Source organism: Oryx dammah, unplaced genomic scaffold (assembly GCF_014754425.2).
Source record: "Oryx dammah isolate SB20612 unplaced genomic scaffold, SCBI_Odam_1.1 HiC_scaffold_22, whole genome shotgun sequence".
Taxonomy (NCBI): domain Eukaryota; kingdom Metazoa; phylum Chordata; class Mammalia; order Artiodactyla; family Bovidae; genus Oryx; species Oryx dammah.
The window spans coordinates 32,941,142-32,958,997 of NW_024070206.1; the positions used below are offsets into that span (position 1 = coordinate 32,941,142).

General features: G+C 36.0%; 1 protein-coding gene across 1 annotated transcript in view; it reads right to left on the reverse strand.

The window, feature by feature from the left end:
* Window positions 1–17,856, reverse strand: part of CDH2 (cadherin 2) — a 241,712-nt gene that overhangs the window by 66,248 nt on the left and 157,608 nt on the right. The window lies entirely within an intron of this gene.

The following is a 17,856-nucleotide window of genomic DNA, read 5'->3' on the forward strand; positions in this document are numbered from 1 at the left end:
CCCATGTCGCACATGCCGTGCGTGCCAAATCGCTTGAGTCGTGTCAGACTCTTTGGGACCCAGGGACTATAGCCCATGAGGCTCCTCTGTCCATGGGATTCTCCAGGCAAGAATACTGAGTGGGTTGCTATGCCCTCCTCCAGGGGATCTTCCTGACACAGGGATCGAATCCGTGTCTCCTGTGTCTCCTGCCTTGCAGGCGGATTCTTTACTGGCTGAGCCACCAGGGAAGCAATACATCCCTTTAGCCTGTCTTACACCCAACAGTTTGTACCTACTACTTCTCCATCCCTAAATTTCCCCTCACTTCATTCCCCACTGGTAACCACTAGACTGTTCTCTTTATCTGTGAGTCTGCTTCTTTTTTTGGTATAGTCACTAGTTAATTTTAATTTTTGATTCCACATGTAAGTGATATAGTAGTTGTCTTTTTCTAACTTATTTCACTTGGTATAATCCCCTCCGAGTCCATCCATTTTGCTACAAGTGGCAAAACTTCATTCTAGCTATGGCTGAGTAGTATTCCATTTTATATGTACGCCACATCACGCCTTCTTTATCCATTCATCTGTTGATGTACGCTTAGGTTGCGTCCATATCTTGGCAACTGTAAATAAGGCTGCAAATGATCACTGGAGGGCATGTTTTCTTTTCAAAAAAGTCTGTCTTTTTTTTTCCTTTTTCTTTTTTTTTGAGATTTATACCCAGGAGTAGAATTGCTAGATCATATGGTAGTTCTATTTCAGGAATTTTCGTTCTAGAGAATGTCAGATGTTCTGAGTTATTCCCCAGCATCTCCTTGTTCCAAAGTCTTCCTCCTCCTTCCACAAGCCCCTGGATTCTGGACCCTCAGGAATACCTGTTGCTTCCCAGGTCTCACTGATGCTGCCTTCCATTCCCTAACAAACTTCTACTCATCCTATACATCTCAGCTCCAGAGCCACTGAGGACAGAACAAATTACTGCTTTTCAGACTTTGTGTAGCAACCTGAACTCTTATCACCATAGTTCTAAAGCCATGCCTGACATTCACAGTGCAAGCACTTCAAAGCAAATTTTCTTAGCTATCTTGTATACCCTGCATGTTTCCTGGCATGCAGCCTTAATATATAAAGCAATAATATTCATCAATACTGAATGCCCACTATGCTCCAGAATGACAAAACCTCATGGTACTTAAAAGGTGATTAATTGGCCATTTCTAGTTTTTGTGGTGCTTATCATAGCTTTATGAAGTACAAACAGTTCTGTAGATTTTCAAAGAAATGAAAATAAAGGTACATCTCAAAATAAACAACTGAAAATGTCTTAAGAATAGAAAAAAATGAAAAATTTTCAATATCTTAATTAGCTCTATCTTACATGTAATGACTCAAAAGTTGAAAAAAATGAATGCTTTCTTAAAGGCAACATCAATCAGCTTATGCCTCATTGGAAACAAAGGTTAAACCACGTCCTTATAAATGTAGAACTAGACCTATTCAAGCCAGAATAAAATTATAATAAAAATATTCTCCACGGAAGATGATTTTCTTTGAAATTCTTAATCATTCTTTTTGAAGAAAAATTCTATGGGAAGAACATAAAAGGATCAAAGGGAAAAGAAACAGTTTTTAACTTCTGTAAACATGTGAGGTTATGTTCTGACCACAATTACACTGGATACATTTTGGAATTCAATTAATAGTCACACATTACAAAGTAAAATCATATATATTTTTTGCATTTTCCAAGGACCTAAGTTCATTTTTTGAACTCCCACCCACATGCGAATTAATTAAATTCTTTTGTTTTCATCAGCCTAAATTCACTGAGATGCACACCAGACCACAAATAACACGCAAGCTTATTACCCTAAGTAACCGTAAAATCCTTGATAACAGTCATAAAATACCTCACTGAATATATTATTTTCCCACATAATCCACATATACCATCCATCATCTTTCAAACATTGCAAAATGAAAAGTTGTATCTCACACTAGATTATGATAAGTCAAAATATTTGTCTTTGAAGTAGAAATATCCCAGAAGATAACTTAATTACCCCATCTTACACGCCGTGTGATTTAAAATGAAACATGGGAATCTTTTCTATAGAACAATGCCATCTACTGCTTGTCTTTTATTAAGACAACAAAATGAAAAGTCAAATTGTTTGGGGGAGCCCTGCTGAGAAATCAAAATGAAAGACTTTTAGCATCTTCTTGTATAAAAAGTCCCTTTTATATCACAAAAGGTATTCATGATACTTAAAAACATACAATGTGGCTGAGAAACATTAAACACTTTTCTGCACTTTCTTGTTGACTTTGACACTCTGGTATTCCTCATCCATTCACACCCGGATGGTCACATCTGCCTGCGTGGGTGGTCTTTCTCCTGCTCCAGGTCACTCCGTGTCCACTTCTAAACATCTGCAGTGATTTTCTCCTCCCTGCCTGCAATATTATATGTCAACTCTTTGACCTAGTATACAATGCTCTCTTAATTCTTAGTCACTTGGTCTTTTTGGTTTTATCTATTGGGTTGGTCGAAAAGTTGAACAGGTTTTTCCACAGCATCTTAAGGAAAAACCCAAATGAACTTTTTCATTAATGCAATACATCATCTTGAACAATTTCTTCTGCCCAGTCAGAACAGATTTGTTTCCACATCGCTGTGGCCCACATTCTACACATAGGTGCTCAGTCACTTCAGCAGTGTCTGATCTTTGTGACCCGTGGACTGCAGCCCACCAGGCTCCTCTGCCCATGGGATTCTCCAGGCAAGAACACTGGAGTGGGTAGCCATGTCCTCCTCCAGAGGATCATCCCAACCCAGGGACAGAAACTGCATCTCTTGCATTTCCTGTACTGCAGGCGGGTTCTTTACCCACTGAACCACCTGGGAAGCCCCTACGCCCGTACTTATCACCTTTTCTGGGCCTGGACCACTCTCCTCCCCTTCTCCCAGCCACAGCTTCAGAGTCAGGGGAAGGGGCCTCTTGGATGTCCTTAGGAAAATGGCAGCCTGTGCCCTCATTTGGGAAGGCTCTGAATTAAAGAAAAAATTATGTTCCTATGTTTCCTGTCCGTAGAAATACATATTAGCACTTTATTTATTATAATAATAATTATAATAAGTAATGTCTACTTATTAATGGTTTCATGTGACTAGATCTTGTCTCTGTAAGTGGACCATAAACTAATTGTGGCTTCCTGACAGTGAGTCTTAGTTCTTTTGTTTGACACTTAACAGTGATAGGACAGAAGAAATATTCATTAAATACTACAGACCAATTATAAAGATTAATATCTAAATTTAAAAAAAACTAGAAAGCAGGAAGCAACTTAGCAGCAGCAGCAGCAGCAGCCTATTATAGCAATACTCAACAACAACAACAAAATCCAGGGACTTCCAATAATCTGACTTTGTTTAGGTGGTTGCGTTATGAAAGAAAATGAATTAATACTTGTTGAATGCTAGGCACTTAAAAAGACACTTAAGATTAGGTCATCTACTTTAACCTTAAGAATAACCACCCAAAGTGAGAACTATTTTCCCTGTTCTACAGACAGGGCAGAAAATTCAGAAATCCATCTACACTCCATGCTGCTTGACTCCTTGTGTTTGCTTGCCCTACAAAAACACGAAAGGACCTAACTCAACTCATACGTCTTAAACCTTCAATAAACAATAATAAGTAAATAAATGATAAAGAGGCTTGATAGATGCTTGGGAAGAGAATAGTGACACATTTAAATCTTTGAAAGTATCAAAGTAACTAGCATATTAAAAAGGAGTTCTTTGATTGGACTACAGCCTAAAGGTCCCACAGAGGGGAGGAACTGAGCCCCTAGGGACTGGCGAGTGTGTGTGACAGATGAAAAAATTCATACTTACTGTTACTGTCACGGACTTTGGCTAATCTGGTACTCAGCTACCTATTTGGATTCAGGTGTCAAAAAGCTACAAGCCAGCAAAGATGGAGGCTTTTGAAAAAATGCGCCTTTTCCTACCAAGGATCACTGCAGATCCTATGAATAAGAAGACTGTGACCCCAGAGAGTCTGGCTCTGAGAAAACACTTTTGAGGAAGCTGCATAAAGGTGGTCATTTAAAATCTTTTAGCTTTTCTAGCACCCTTGTCCCCATTGGTTTAACAGTTCTGTCATCAAACTGTTCTGAGATTTTTAAGCAAATGCTAGTTTTCATTGCTCTGATATTAATATAAGCAACATTTTGAGCATTGCTCAGTTTTAAAGGACTGTGATGTATTATGTGTTGTATTAACTGTAAGTGTGTTGTATTGATATTAATTCTTTTTGTACATTCAACGAGTGGAATCAATACATTAACTGAAAATAAGTCCATTGCCAACTGAAAAAGTTTTCCTTAGTGAGATATTGGTCCTGACTTCATCCTGTGGTTGTGATTTAATGTACAAACAGCACCTCGTTCACATGCTTAATCAGTAATTACCAGGTTTTACTGCTTTCAAAGTCACACAAATTAAAAAGCTTGCTAATTTCAGTGGTATTACGGACTACATTGCTTTCCCTTAAATTCACAGGCTGAAATTCTAATTCCTAATACCTCAGAATATAAGTATTGCGGTGGCCAAATATTCGTTTGGGTTGTAACATCTTACAGAAAAACCCAAACAAAATTTTGGCCAACCCAATGTATTTGGGGTCACAAAGAATCGGACACGACTGAGCGACTGAACTTAATGCATTTGGAGATATGGTTTTCAAAGAAGTAACTAAGGTAAATGAGCTCATATGAGTAGACCCTCATCCAGTATTACTGGCATCTTATAAGAAGAGGAAATTTGGACATAGTTGCACATATACACAGAGGAAAGGTCATTGTATGGACATAGGGAAAGATGGCCATCTGCAAGACAACGAGAAAGATCTCGAGAAAATCCAAACCTGTTGGCATCTTGATCTCAGACTTCCAGTCTCCAGAACTGTGAGATAAATTTCTGTCGTTTAAACCACCCACGCTATAGTCTAACTAGTGGGTAACACATGAATTCCATTTATTAACAATTGGTCAATGTTTATTGAATGTTGTCTTGTTCACTTTTGACTTAGCTGCACCATGAATACTTTCTCAAATTTGACAAGATTCACTTCTGCCCTAGCACCAAATCCTGAGCCTTACTTACAAGAAAATTTTTATATAAACATAGACATTAACAGAAAAATAAAAAGTGGAAAACCATTATGCTATAGAGCCTTAGTCACAGCACTAATATATATTTATAATTTATATATTATATTTATTTACTATTTATAGACTTTCAAAAGGTTTTCAGAAGGACTACGACAGAATATGTTTACCAAAAAAGTTGGTTAAAAATAAAAAGGAGAATAGTCAGAAGCCACGTGAAAGGGAGAAAGAGATATCCAAGGGACATGGTAAAATTAGTAAGATTAGATTTAAAATTTAACTTTGAAAATGAGGAAAGCAAATATCACAGTCATATGACTTGTGGGGAGAAATATATAGTTCACTGAAATGAAGCTGCTTCTGTTATTAACACATTTTCCTAATGGATGTTAGGCAAAGAATTCTCAGTAACTTAATAATATTTTCAACTTTCATTTTCCAAAACAAGAAGCAGTTTGATCATTTTTAATATATAGGTTTTAAATAAAAGGTGATGATATGTTTGTTTTAAAATACATCCTTAGCAGTGAAGCCGTTCTCTGTTACTGTTATGGCAGACACATGACATTACGCATTTGTCAAAAGCCATAGCCTAAGCATTAAGGACTTTATAGTAATGTACCATTATTGGTTGCAGCAAATGTGCTACATTAATGCAAGATGTTAGCAACAGGGAAAACTTTCAAGGGGGGGAGGAATATGAACTCTGTATTTTGCCCTCAATTTTTCTATAAACTTAGAACTTTTCTAAACAATAGTAAATTAGTAATTTAAAAAATATTTCCCTAAGGGGATGGTCTAACCAGCTATATTATCAGATATTTGAAAGGAGTAGATAGTTGTCAATATCCTCAGTCTCTGCCAAGCATGAGTGCCAGTGAATTACTCCAACATGATGTTAGCAGGAGCCAAATAATATAACTTAATCAATAACTTTACATAAACATCCTATGTATGGAGATACTGAATTGGTGTTTCATGAAAGTCATAATATTTTATTACATGTAATAAAGTTGAAATTGTTATTTTAAAAAAAGGAACTCAATTTGAAATATTTTTTTCTGACAATCTTCTTTACATTAGAATATTAATTTTTCTTGAGTGCTTAAATAACTTAAAGTAGAAACTCCAGAATTTCAAAACATAGGATAAAAGAAAATGAGCTGCTTTAGACAACTAAAAAAACAAGCTTGATCCACTGAATAATTCAAATTTAAAACAACTCTGCTACTGCTAAGTCACTTCAGTCATGTCCGACTCTGTGCCACCCCGTAGACGGCAGCCCACCAGGCTCCCCCGTCCCTGGGATTCTCCAGGCAAAAACACTGGAGTGGGTTGCCATTTCCTTCTCCAATGCATGAAAGTGAAAAGTGAAAGTGAAGTGGTTCAATCGTGTCCGACCCTCAGCAACCCCATGGACCGCAATTTCCCAGGCTCCTCCGTCTATGGGATTTTCCAGGCAAGAGTACTGCAGTGAGGTGCCATTGCCTTCTCCAAAAACAACTCTACTCACAATTAAATGTTTGTGCCTGAAAACATCATAGTATTAAATAAGAAATGTATTATTAGAGCTACTGCATCGTTTCCATATGTAATATGTACTTAATGGGTTCTAGACTACATAGAACTTTGTTAGCATGATTAATACAAAATTAAACACCAGTGAAATAATTATTTTAAAGTAATTTTGACTCTTAAAACTATACCTCAAATTAATGTTAACCATAAAAACATAATATCCTTATAAAATATTAACAGGAAACCACCGATCTTCTATATTAAACGTATTAGCAGTTTAATAGCGCACATTAACCATAGGAATGAAAATGTGAACATATACACATATGGTTTATAATTCTTGCCTAAGCAAAGCATCAACCATATTTAGAAATAATTATGAGAGAATGCGGTAAAAGAATTTTGTGCCTAAATACCCCTTTGACTTTTATTGTATTTTTTTCCCACATTGATGGCTATTTCTGAAGGCATACTGGGAAAACAGAAAGAGTTTCACAGTGTTAACAGATGTTCTCCTTCCATGTGTACAGGGCAATATTGATTAAGGAACTAGCTCTTTATTAGTGAAGAAGTTATAGGGAGAAAGTTAGGGAAGAATTATCTTAACACTAAGGATTTCATGGTTTTTTTCTTATAGATTCCAATGAAGAATGGTTATCAACTGCAGGTTTGCTCATAAATTTGCTTGGATATTCTTTGCTTACTCGAGAATGTTTCTGCGTTTCCATTTCAGCAACAATTATTCCTAGAGCCATTTAGAGTCCACCAACCCTTTCACACATGCACAGTGGGATACACTAGAGATAGTCTGGAAATGTCCACATGGACTTTGGTAGAAAAAGTCAGTACACTTTCTCTTTCTTTTTTAAGATATATGTATATTGTTTGATGTGGATCATTTTAAATTCTTTATTGAATTTGTTACAATATTACTTCGGTTTTATGCTTTGTTTTTTTGGCTGCAAGGCATGTGGGATCCTAGCTCCTCAACTACTGAGCAAACCCATACTCTGCATTGGAAGGTGAAGTCTTTACTGCTGGACCGCCTGGAAAGTCCCATATTTTTTTCATAGCATCTAATTATAAGAAAAATGAAATATAGAGTTGGGAAACATACTATAAAATACACATAGAACTTCTATACAAAACTGAAAAAAAATTGTAATAAGAAAATTCAGCTTATTTGCATGAAATGCCTTTTCATAATGTTTTAAGACTGAGAAATCAAATGCTTGATAATTTCTATTGAGGAAAACTATCCACAGAAGTTAGTGGTAGCAAATAGGTAGCATAGAGTACATTCGTTTTTCTCCAATTGATAGAAAATTTTTTTTTTGTCATGAACCATGAGGAATACATTGATTAAATTTCCTGGTCCTTCTTTAACTGACAAATACAATGTTGAAATTCCTTGTGGAAATGCAAAAGTTTTTCATATGTTTTATCATAAGTATTTAAATATAATGATAAAATTTGACTTCATGCATAGATAAGTATTACTCTAACAGTCAATAATTTTTCTTAGGATTTAAAATGTAACACCAACTAAATATCACAAATATATCATTTTTATCCTTTTTCCAAACCTAAACTTTGCTTCAAATCCATAAGCTCTGTGAGTATGTGTAATATTTACACAGCCTTTGTGATTTTCAATTAAGTTCATTCAGGTGCTCCAAAATGTCAATTAAATAGGCTATTTTTTTCAAGCGAATTACTCTCCTTCAACAAATCTGCAGTGAACAACAATTCAAACACACTCACAATCCATTTTTCTATTAGCCAATAAATTCTTGCAAAAAAAAAAAAAGTATCCTTTGGACAGCTTGTGCACTTTGGTATAGATCAGCAAATATGGTTTTCTAATCCCTGATCTTTGCATAAAGCTGTTGTCATTTATTTTCATAATATCAATTTATGTGGAGTTAAGATTTATGAGCAAACTTCTATATACAAGAGCTTCTACGTGAGTAAAACTAACACCAATCATGGGACTCTCAGATTAAATTCCTGATGTTTATGTCTTCATGTCATTTACAGCCCTTACAGCTTAGGGCCAGAGCATCAGCCTTATGTAACATTTGCCTAAAATTTCCCTTTACAGTGCTCCTTTATCTCTTCAAATATTTGATTTATAAAAGTTCGTTTTGCTTTTTTTTACAAAATAAATAATGCTCTTCAAGGATTCTAATGACTGCTATGAACCAACATATTTCACTGTTAGCATTAGTCGCTCAGTTGTGTCCAACTGTTTGCGACCCCATGAACTGTAGCCCACCAGGTCCCTCTGTCCATGGAATTCTCCAAGTGAGAATACTGGAGTGGATAGCCATTCCCTTCTCCAGGGGATCTTCCCAACCCAGGGATCAAACCTGGGTCTCCTGTATTACAAGTAGATAGAATATTTACCATCTGAGCCACTAGGGAGGCCCAAAGTTCATTAACAAATATGAACCAACATACTTATGCATTCCGTCAAGTCAGCAACATGCAATGATAATTTTTGATCTAATCATCTTTTTGATGAGTGCTGTCACTATGAAGTGTGACGTGCCATCACTACCTCTCTGGAGTGTATTATTCAAAAATGGATCCTTTTCTGTTTCTTCCACTTCCCTGGCTTCCGGTATAGCATTGATGATGCACAGACAGACTGGAAACATAAATTCTCCCTTTGTGTGAGGCATTCTGGCTTAAAGCACTATGTGTAAAATCTTATAAATGGCTTTTAGAGCTTGATGCTAGCGTGCTGTACTCAATCTCATAAAGGAATTTCCTTACTTTCTGCTAAGAGAATCCAAAATTTCTCCTGCTTAAATTAAGTGTTTGGGGCATGGTGCCCTCAAAGTGAGTCCTGCATGTAGCTTCACTTGATCATTTTTGCATGAAATTAAACCTTCAGACCAAATGTGAAAATAATTATAAGGACACATGGATTCCAATTTGAGGGAAAACATTTGAGGGGTTTCTGATGACTGAAGTCTTTTCATTTTTCACTAGGCTGGGACAGGAAGCATAATTGAAAATGAAATCTAAACACAACAGAAACTACAGGCAGGTACAGCTTCAGAAAATCTGTCTGTAAATAATATAGAAAAATAAACTTCAAGTTATATTGTCTAATAATATTACATATGTTACAAGATAATATTGTCTAATTAATATATTACAAATGAGCATTATAAACATTACAACTAGAAAATATATATTTCAGATCTTCTGCATTTTTGAAACATTTAAAAATAAAGCATATGAAAAGCTAGGAAAATTAAATATATCATTATCTACATGATAATACTGAATATTAATTTTCATTTAATTTAATAATTAATAGGCTTTAAAACACTCAAAATATAATCACTATTTATAGTTCTGAATAACGAAAAAGTATTTTGAAAACAATCAATTTTTGCAACTTACAGTCCCCTTTAGTAATTTAGTAAATTTTATATCCAGAAATACCAATTTATTTCTAAGGAATATGTTTTTAAAAACCTATGCAAATTTAACATAATAGAGACACTTTAATTTTTTAAAAATCACACAAAATTAACTATTGAGTTTGATTGAGAAAGATTTTCTGTTAATTTTAAAATCCAATAGGAATAAACAACAACAACAAAAAAAAACAAGGAGGGAAAAATAAGGTGGGAAGAGGAAATAACTGAGAAAACTAAAAAAATTAATAATTTTCTGGTATACATAAAAGAAAAATAAATTTATACATATCTTTTCTTTTAGAATTAATATTTTTTAAGATCTTTTTTTTTTTTAATGTTGGACCACCTTTAAATCTTTAATAAATTTGTTACACTACTGTCTCTGCTTTCGGTTTTGATATTTTTGGCCAGGAGGCATGTAGGATTTAAGCTGCTTGGCCAGGGATCGAACATTGCGCTGGAAGGTGAAGTCTTAACCACTGTACCACGAGGGAAGTCCCCTCTTTTAGAATTAAACAGAGAAAAGTATGAGCAAAACATGCAAGCAAATTAAATAGAATAGTAAAAGTAACATCAGCATAAAATTTTCACTTAGGATAAAGACACCGATATAAAAACAGTGATCAGATAACAGAGGGGATTCAGTGAGAAAGAAGATTCTGGGGTTCACTCCAGTTGCAGGTGAGTACTTGATCAATGAAAAGATCTGGGGAGATGCCATGAGGAGGCTTGAGTCTATACAAGTCTTACCAAAGTGGAAAAATAATAAAAATTTTCAGTAAGTTTTTACAAAAAAGAAAAAAATAACAGAGCATTCAAATGTGATTTTCACTGTCATGAGTTAGTTTCTTGAACTATTCCCAGATGGTTCAGTGGTAAAGAATCTGCCTGCCAGTGTAAGAGATGTAGGAGACTTGGGTTTGATCCCTAAGTCAGGAAGATTTCTTGGAGAAGGAAATGGCAACCCACTCCAGTAGTCTTGCCTGGGAAATCCCATGGGCAGAGAGCCTGGTGGGCTACAGTCCATGGGGCTGCAAAGAGTTGCTCAGTAACTGAGCAACTGACAGCACACAAACACATCATAAAAATGCCTTCACATTTTTAATACCATAAAAAAAGTTCAACCATGAATATCTACAGCACATCTGTATCTCATTCTTGACAACTGGCTGCGAAATACCTATCTATTCTGCCTATCTATTCTGCTGTAATATAAAGGTTTAGGTTGGCATTGTGAATGATGACCAGTATTTCCAGTTTTTCTCCTCTTTCTAAACATTCAGAAAGATAACACTTCTCATCCCCTTCACCCTTGGCATGACCACATGGCTTACTTTGGTTAGTAAAATCTGTAGATTAAAGTGACACGCATGACTTCCCAGCAGCAGTATTTAAAAGCTGATACCCTCTATACCCACACAAAAGTATAATTCAAAAGATACACGCACTGCTATGCTTCAGTTCAGTTCAGTCGCTCAGTCGTGTCCAATTCTTTGGGACCCCATGAACCACAGCATGCCAGGCCTCCCTGTCCGTCATCAATTCCCGGAGTTTACCCAACTCATGCCCACTGAATTGGTGATGCCAGCCAACGTTCTCATCCTCTGTCATCCCCTCTCCTCCCACCTTCAATCTTTCCCAGCATCAGGGTCTTTTCAAGTGAGTCAGCTCTTCACATCAGGTGGCCAAAGTATTGGAGTTTCAGCTTCAACATCAGTCCTTCCAATGAACACCTAGGACTGATCTCCTTTAGGATGGACTGGTTGGATCTCTTTGCAGTCCAAGGGACTCTCAAGAGTCTTCTCCAACACCACAGTTCAAAAGCATCAATTCTTCGGCGCTCAGCTTTCTTCATAGTCCAACTCTCACATCCATACATGACCACTGGAAAAACCATAGCCTTGTCTAGACGGACCTTTGTTGGCAAAGTAACGTCTCTGCCTTTTAATATGGTATCTAGGTTGGTCATAACTTTCCTTCCAAGGAGTAAATGATAGCAGCACAATTCACAATAGCTAAGACATGGAAGTAAGATAGATGTCCATCAGCAGATGAATGGATAAAGATGTGGTATAGATAGACAAAAGAATACTACTCAGCCATAAAAAAGAATGAAACAATTTCATCTGCAGCAACATGAATGCAACTAGAGATTATTATACTAAGTGAATTAAGTCAGAAAGAGAAAGACAAATACCATATGATATCACATATATGTACAGTCTAAAATATGACAGATGAAATACAAAGTAGAAACCGACTCTCAGACACAGAGAACAGACTTGTGGCTGTCAAGGGGTAAGGAGACTGGAGAGGGATGAGCTAGAAGTTTGGGGCTGGTAGTTGCATACTATTACATATAGAATGGATGGCCAACAAAGTCCTACTGTATAACACAGGAACTATATTCAATATCCTAGGATAAACTATGATGAAAAAGAATATAAAAAAGAATACATATATATGTATAACTTAGTCACTTTGCTTTACAGCAGAAATTAAAAAAAAAAAAAAAGCTGATGCTCTCTTTCCTTGAAGTGGTGTTTATGAAAGAATATGTTAAATGCAGATAACAGGATTGAACCCCCGGTGATGAGTGAGCCCATCTATGGAGAACTGCCCTGGGGTCACCTGCTACCACAGTGGAGTTCTTCACAGAAGAAGAAATTGACATTTTGTTGTGTTAGGCACAGAAGACTGGGGTTAATTGTTACTGCAGCACATTCTAACCTGTCCTGCATGATAATGAATCAACTTGAGTGAACTCAAAGCTTCTCAATGCAGTAGAACTAAGTTGAAATGTCTATGAAATGAAATAAATCAAAATAAAAGCTATTTTAGGTCAAATTAACACGATTAAAGTATTTCTTATTCCAGATTTCCCCAGCAAAAGAAAGAGGTTTTATTATAATATTCTCCAAAGTATTATAAAATCTAGAGAAGCTGTTATTTTGTTTCATTTCCAGGGCAAGTCATGTAATATTTAACTAACATCTGTATACAAGTTGTCACAAATAAAAAACAGAGTAAAGAACTATGATACTCTTCTTGGATACAAAATTGAAAAAAAATCAAAACAAGCAGTGGGGATGATATGACATTCAAAATATGAAATTTAGATTTTCAGTTGTCCAATAATGGCCATGCATACAATTTCATATATTAAACTTTTGGAAAAGCAGTAAGATTATTACATTCTCCCTTATATGCATTCTAATAACTCAAAAATTTTAAGCTGTTCTTCACTTCATTGATATTCTTCCTCCAGGCATCTCTGTGCCATGAAATTCAATGAAAACCTTTTCTTTTGACAGAATCCAGCTAAAAATATATAAAATGATCAATGTTCAGGCAGAATTACTCTCCCTCTCTCTCTCTTTTTTTTTTTTTTCCCCAGAATATGCCCATTAACAAATTACATTGAAATATCACTACCTCTAATTAAATTACTCTGACAGAACACACGTTATGTAGAAGCTTCTTTTCCCAAATGTATGATTATTAGTCTCCGAAATTTGATGTAATTTAGTTAGCTTCATATTTCAGGCTACTCATGTCAACAAAGAAGGAATCCTAATTCCTAAGTTTAATGACAGGTTTTTGTTATTTTTAAAAGAAAACAGAGTTCTCCTAATAAACTTTACTGAAAAAAGCAGTTCTTGCCACCTGGAGCTTTCAAGCGCACCACTAGAAAGGAAAAAACAAAACTAAATTAATCTTGTTGTCTACATCAGTTTCGACAATGTGGCCACAAAATGGGCCACAGAGGCCAAGAAGGAAAAAATGTCCCCAGAAAGCCCAACTGTCTAAGACACGGGCACACCAAGTAACAAAATGAAATTTGAAGAAGAGAAAGAGGCACACAGAACATAATGTTCATTAAGCAACTTAGCTCTACTGTTATAACATGATGTTACATTGTCCATGGGACTATTAAATCCTACAGTATTTGCTGATAGTAAAGTTACAAAACAAACGGTAATATTTTTATCCTAAACACTTAAATTAAAAAAATATTTATTCCTTTACACACTTTTAGGAGGAAAAGATGCCTGTCATATGTGAACAAATGACAATGTATTTTAAATAGTTCTTGGAAATCTGCCATAATATATAACTCATAACTTAAAAGCCAAATTCCTAATTATTAATGCTAAATTCCCCCAAAAGATATACTGGGTCACCAACTCCTGGAAAGAACTCTGTGAAGAGCAAAGATGGACTTTCTACACAAAGCAAACTATAAAAATCTTAACAAAAGCAACACCAAAACCCACAACATTACATGCTTTATCTCTAAAGGCTGTCTATGTTTTTTTGAACATGAACAAATTGACGTGTATGTATTCTCTTTAATATACAGTGGATTCCATAAAAATGTCATCAGTGTTACCATGCCTTTCACAGAGCCAATGAAGTTGTTCAAAGTAACTACATAAAATCCCTAAGCTGCCAATGTTAAGTAGTAAAAGCAATGAACAAATTCTAATATAAATTCAGTCAGTGGGCTATTAGTTGGTAAACATCACCATACAACCTGGGGAAAAATACAGCCTCCATCTTTTCATTGTCTCAGTAGACCAGCTTTCAATTTTCTGGAAGAATTATTGTATAAACTTAAAAAGCGGCTCTAGTAGCATGAAAGCATCCTTCCAACAACTTAAACAGATAGTTCTAATTCAGCTTACTCTGATCTACCACAGATAGTCACAAGAAAAACAAGGGCAAGTAATCTATAACATATAATTTTTAAAGTGGGCTATGATTTTAATGAATCATTATAACAATAGTAAAGGATTATTTCAAGATTATTTGGTTTTACACAAATGCATAAATACCTGAAAATCCTCTTTTAAATGTCAATTACTCATTTATCTTTATAAATTACATTTTATGCTTACTTTTTTTTTTACAATGCCTAGAGTTGCAGTCATTTCCAACTGCTGTCATTGGTTTAAAAGAACCAAACCAACAAAAACAAACAAACAAACAAACAAAAAATCCTCTTCAGAAGTATTTCCCTTCCTTCTATCGTAGCCTGAAATGAACATCTACCTCTGTGAACACACATCAGCAATCCAAAGAGCTGGGGAGAAACCTGCTGCTTCACCTGGTAATGGTAAGCCTTAGCCTCATTAATGGGTTGACATTTCCTCTTGGAGAAATGATTACACTTCTATTTCACCATTCTCATTAATTACATCAAAGTGCATGGGCTGAACGGTCACACACTGTAATACTATGGCCATCTCATGGATGTGCCACACTGTGATTTATTTGAAACAATTTTAGGTGCAAGAGTTTTCTGCCTGGGGGCATTATCCTTAACCCCACTTTTCTAAATGACACTAAGACATTTAGTCCAGCTCTTATGTATCCTTATAAAGGTTGGGATACCTTTAAATTTTACAGAGATAAAGATTTTGCATATTTGATTTACCTCATAAATACACAGGCAGGTATTAAAGGATTTTCATTACATTAACCAAGATGATATCTAGGCAAGTATCCAGTGTACACACTATTTATTCCCAACTTAACTAATTCCCAGTCTGCATGTGTTAGCTACAATAAATTGAGTTAGGTTAAAACCATATCCTTATCTTGTTCCGGTAAGTATATACAATAAGCAGACTAGTCAGAATCATCTTTTAGGCTTTTAGTCTAAAAGCCCCCGAAGTACTCAGGTTTGGGGATAATACACCATTAGCCCTATTTTAAAAACAGTAACTTAGGCATCTGACTTCCAGAGTCATTAAAATGAATTAAAACAACAGATGTAAGTAATTGAGACAAAGACAGAAAAAACATACATCTAAACAAGAATGATGAAAAATCTATTAAATGTGAATTTTTATCTAAAAAAATCCTTTTTTTTTTTTTTTAAGAAAGAGAGATATAAAAACCAAGAACAAAGAGAAGCCCAAGGTATGAAGGAGACTCTTAGAGAGCATGGCATGGCACAGCCAGGTTATGTTTTTGGGGGACCACTTTGCTCCAAATAGGCTGCAAGGATAATAAAGTATAAAGAGTTTTTAAAAAGAGAGAAACAGGATTCCTCTGGTGGTCCAGTGATTAAGAATCCATCTGCCAATGTCAGGGAACATGGGTTCAATCCCTGGTCCGGGAAGACTCCACATGCTGAGGAACAACTAAGTCTGTGCAACCACAACTACTGAAGCTCATATGCCCAGAACCAGTGCTTTGCAACGAGGGAAGCCACTGCAACTGGAGAAAGTACTCAGCACAGCCAAAATAAATAGGTTTTTTTAAAAAGAGAGACAGAGAGAGACAAAATCTAGCTAGACTAAAAAACAAGATAAACATCTCTGTGGTCCAGAAATTACCTTAATGTAATCTGCCATCTGGACAGGAAGCTGTCAGGGACAATCCGAAGTTCAAGTTCTGTTCAAAGTCAGAGGAAGTAGACACAGCATACAAGGTTGCCACTTGACACCATGGAATAAGCTGAGACTGGACTCAGGGTGAGTTTGTGCAATAGCAAAGTGAGAGATGAAAACAAAAATTCCACAATCTCAATTCATCACACATCAAAAAAAAAAATCTAACACGAAGTACAGCCAAGAAAATCCACGATCAGAACTTAACACCGAATGAATTTAATTATGTGGAACAGTCCCCTGGTTCACTCTATCCCGCTGGCCACTCTTGTCTCCAATTCTATAAGATGCATTGAGGTTCTGACCAGGATCTTGACTTCTCTCCATTCCCACCTTAAGGTGATTTCAACCGTCTCCAAGGTTTTAAAAAGCACCTACACAAAGATGAATGTTGAAAAAGTACATATAAACCTTGACTGTTCTCTGGAGATCTAAACTCCTACATCCAATTGCCTGCATGACACTTCCAATTGGACATCCAACAGGCAACTCAAAATGAACAGATGCCAAAGCCAACTCTTGACGGACTGCTGCCCCACAGCCCCAACCAAGGACAAAGGCACAGTAAACAGTTTCACCCTCCACCCAGATGCTCTGACTACAAGTCTAGGAGTTGAGCTTGACCCTTGTATTAGTCCAAAAGCAAACTATCTGAAAGTTCCATGAGCTCTACTTTCAAAATAAATCTCCAATATTATGACGTTTCTCATCACATCCACGGCAAACACCTTATCACCAGACATTATCCAGGTTGAATTACAGCTGGAGCTTCTAACCCATCCGTCACTTCCACTCTTTGTGACACCCAGAGAGGCCTTTCAAAAACATAAACTCGACCATGTTCAAAGACTTCCTATCACACACAGAACGAAACCCTCAACAAAGCCCTTGGCTCTGCAACCTCTTCCTCCTGGAGCTCCTTGGGTGTCCACAGTCACGTAGGTTGTCCGGTGACTCCTCCAACCATTCACAAGGAATCTTGCCCCAGACCCTTTTACGTGTATTTGAAATATTAAACAATGCAGCAGAGAGGAGGAAAGAGAAAGATAGGAAGCAAGAAAACGTGGACAACCAGGCAGGCAGGAGATTGAGTCAACTGTCCAGGTAAAAGACCATTAGGTTAAATTTAGTCTTTTAAGCCTTAATGGTTAAAGTTAACCTTTCTTTAATTTTTCCAATTTGCTTCCTTCCTTCCTTTCTTTTTTTTTTTAAACTATGTCACTGATATCAATGGATGATTAGAATTGACTTTTTCCAATCAAACCAGATAATGAATAAAAGGAATGTGAGACCATCTTTTTATTTATTAGCTGGGCTCACTAGGGACAAGTGATA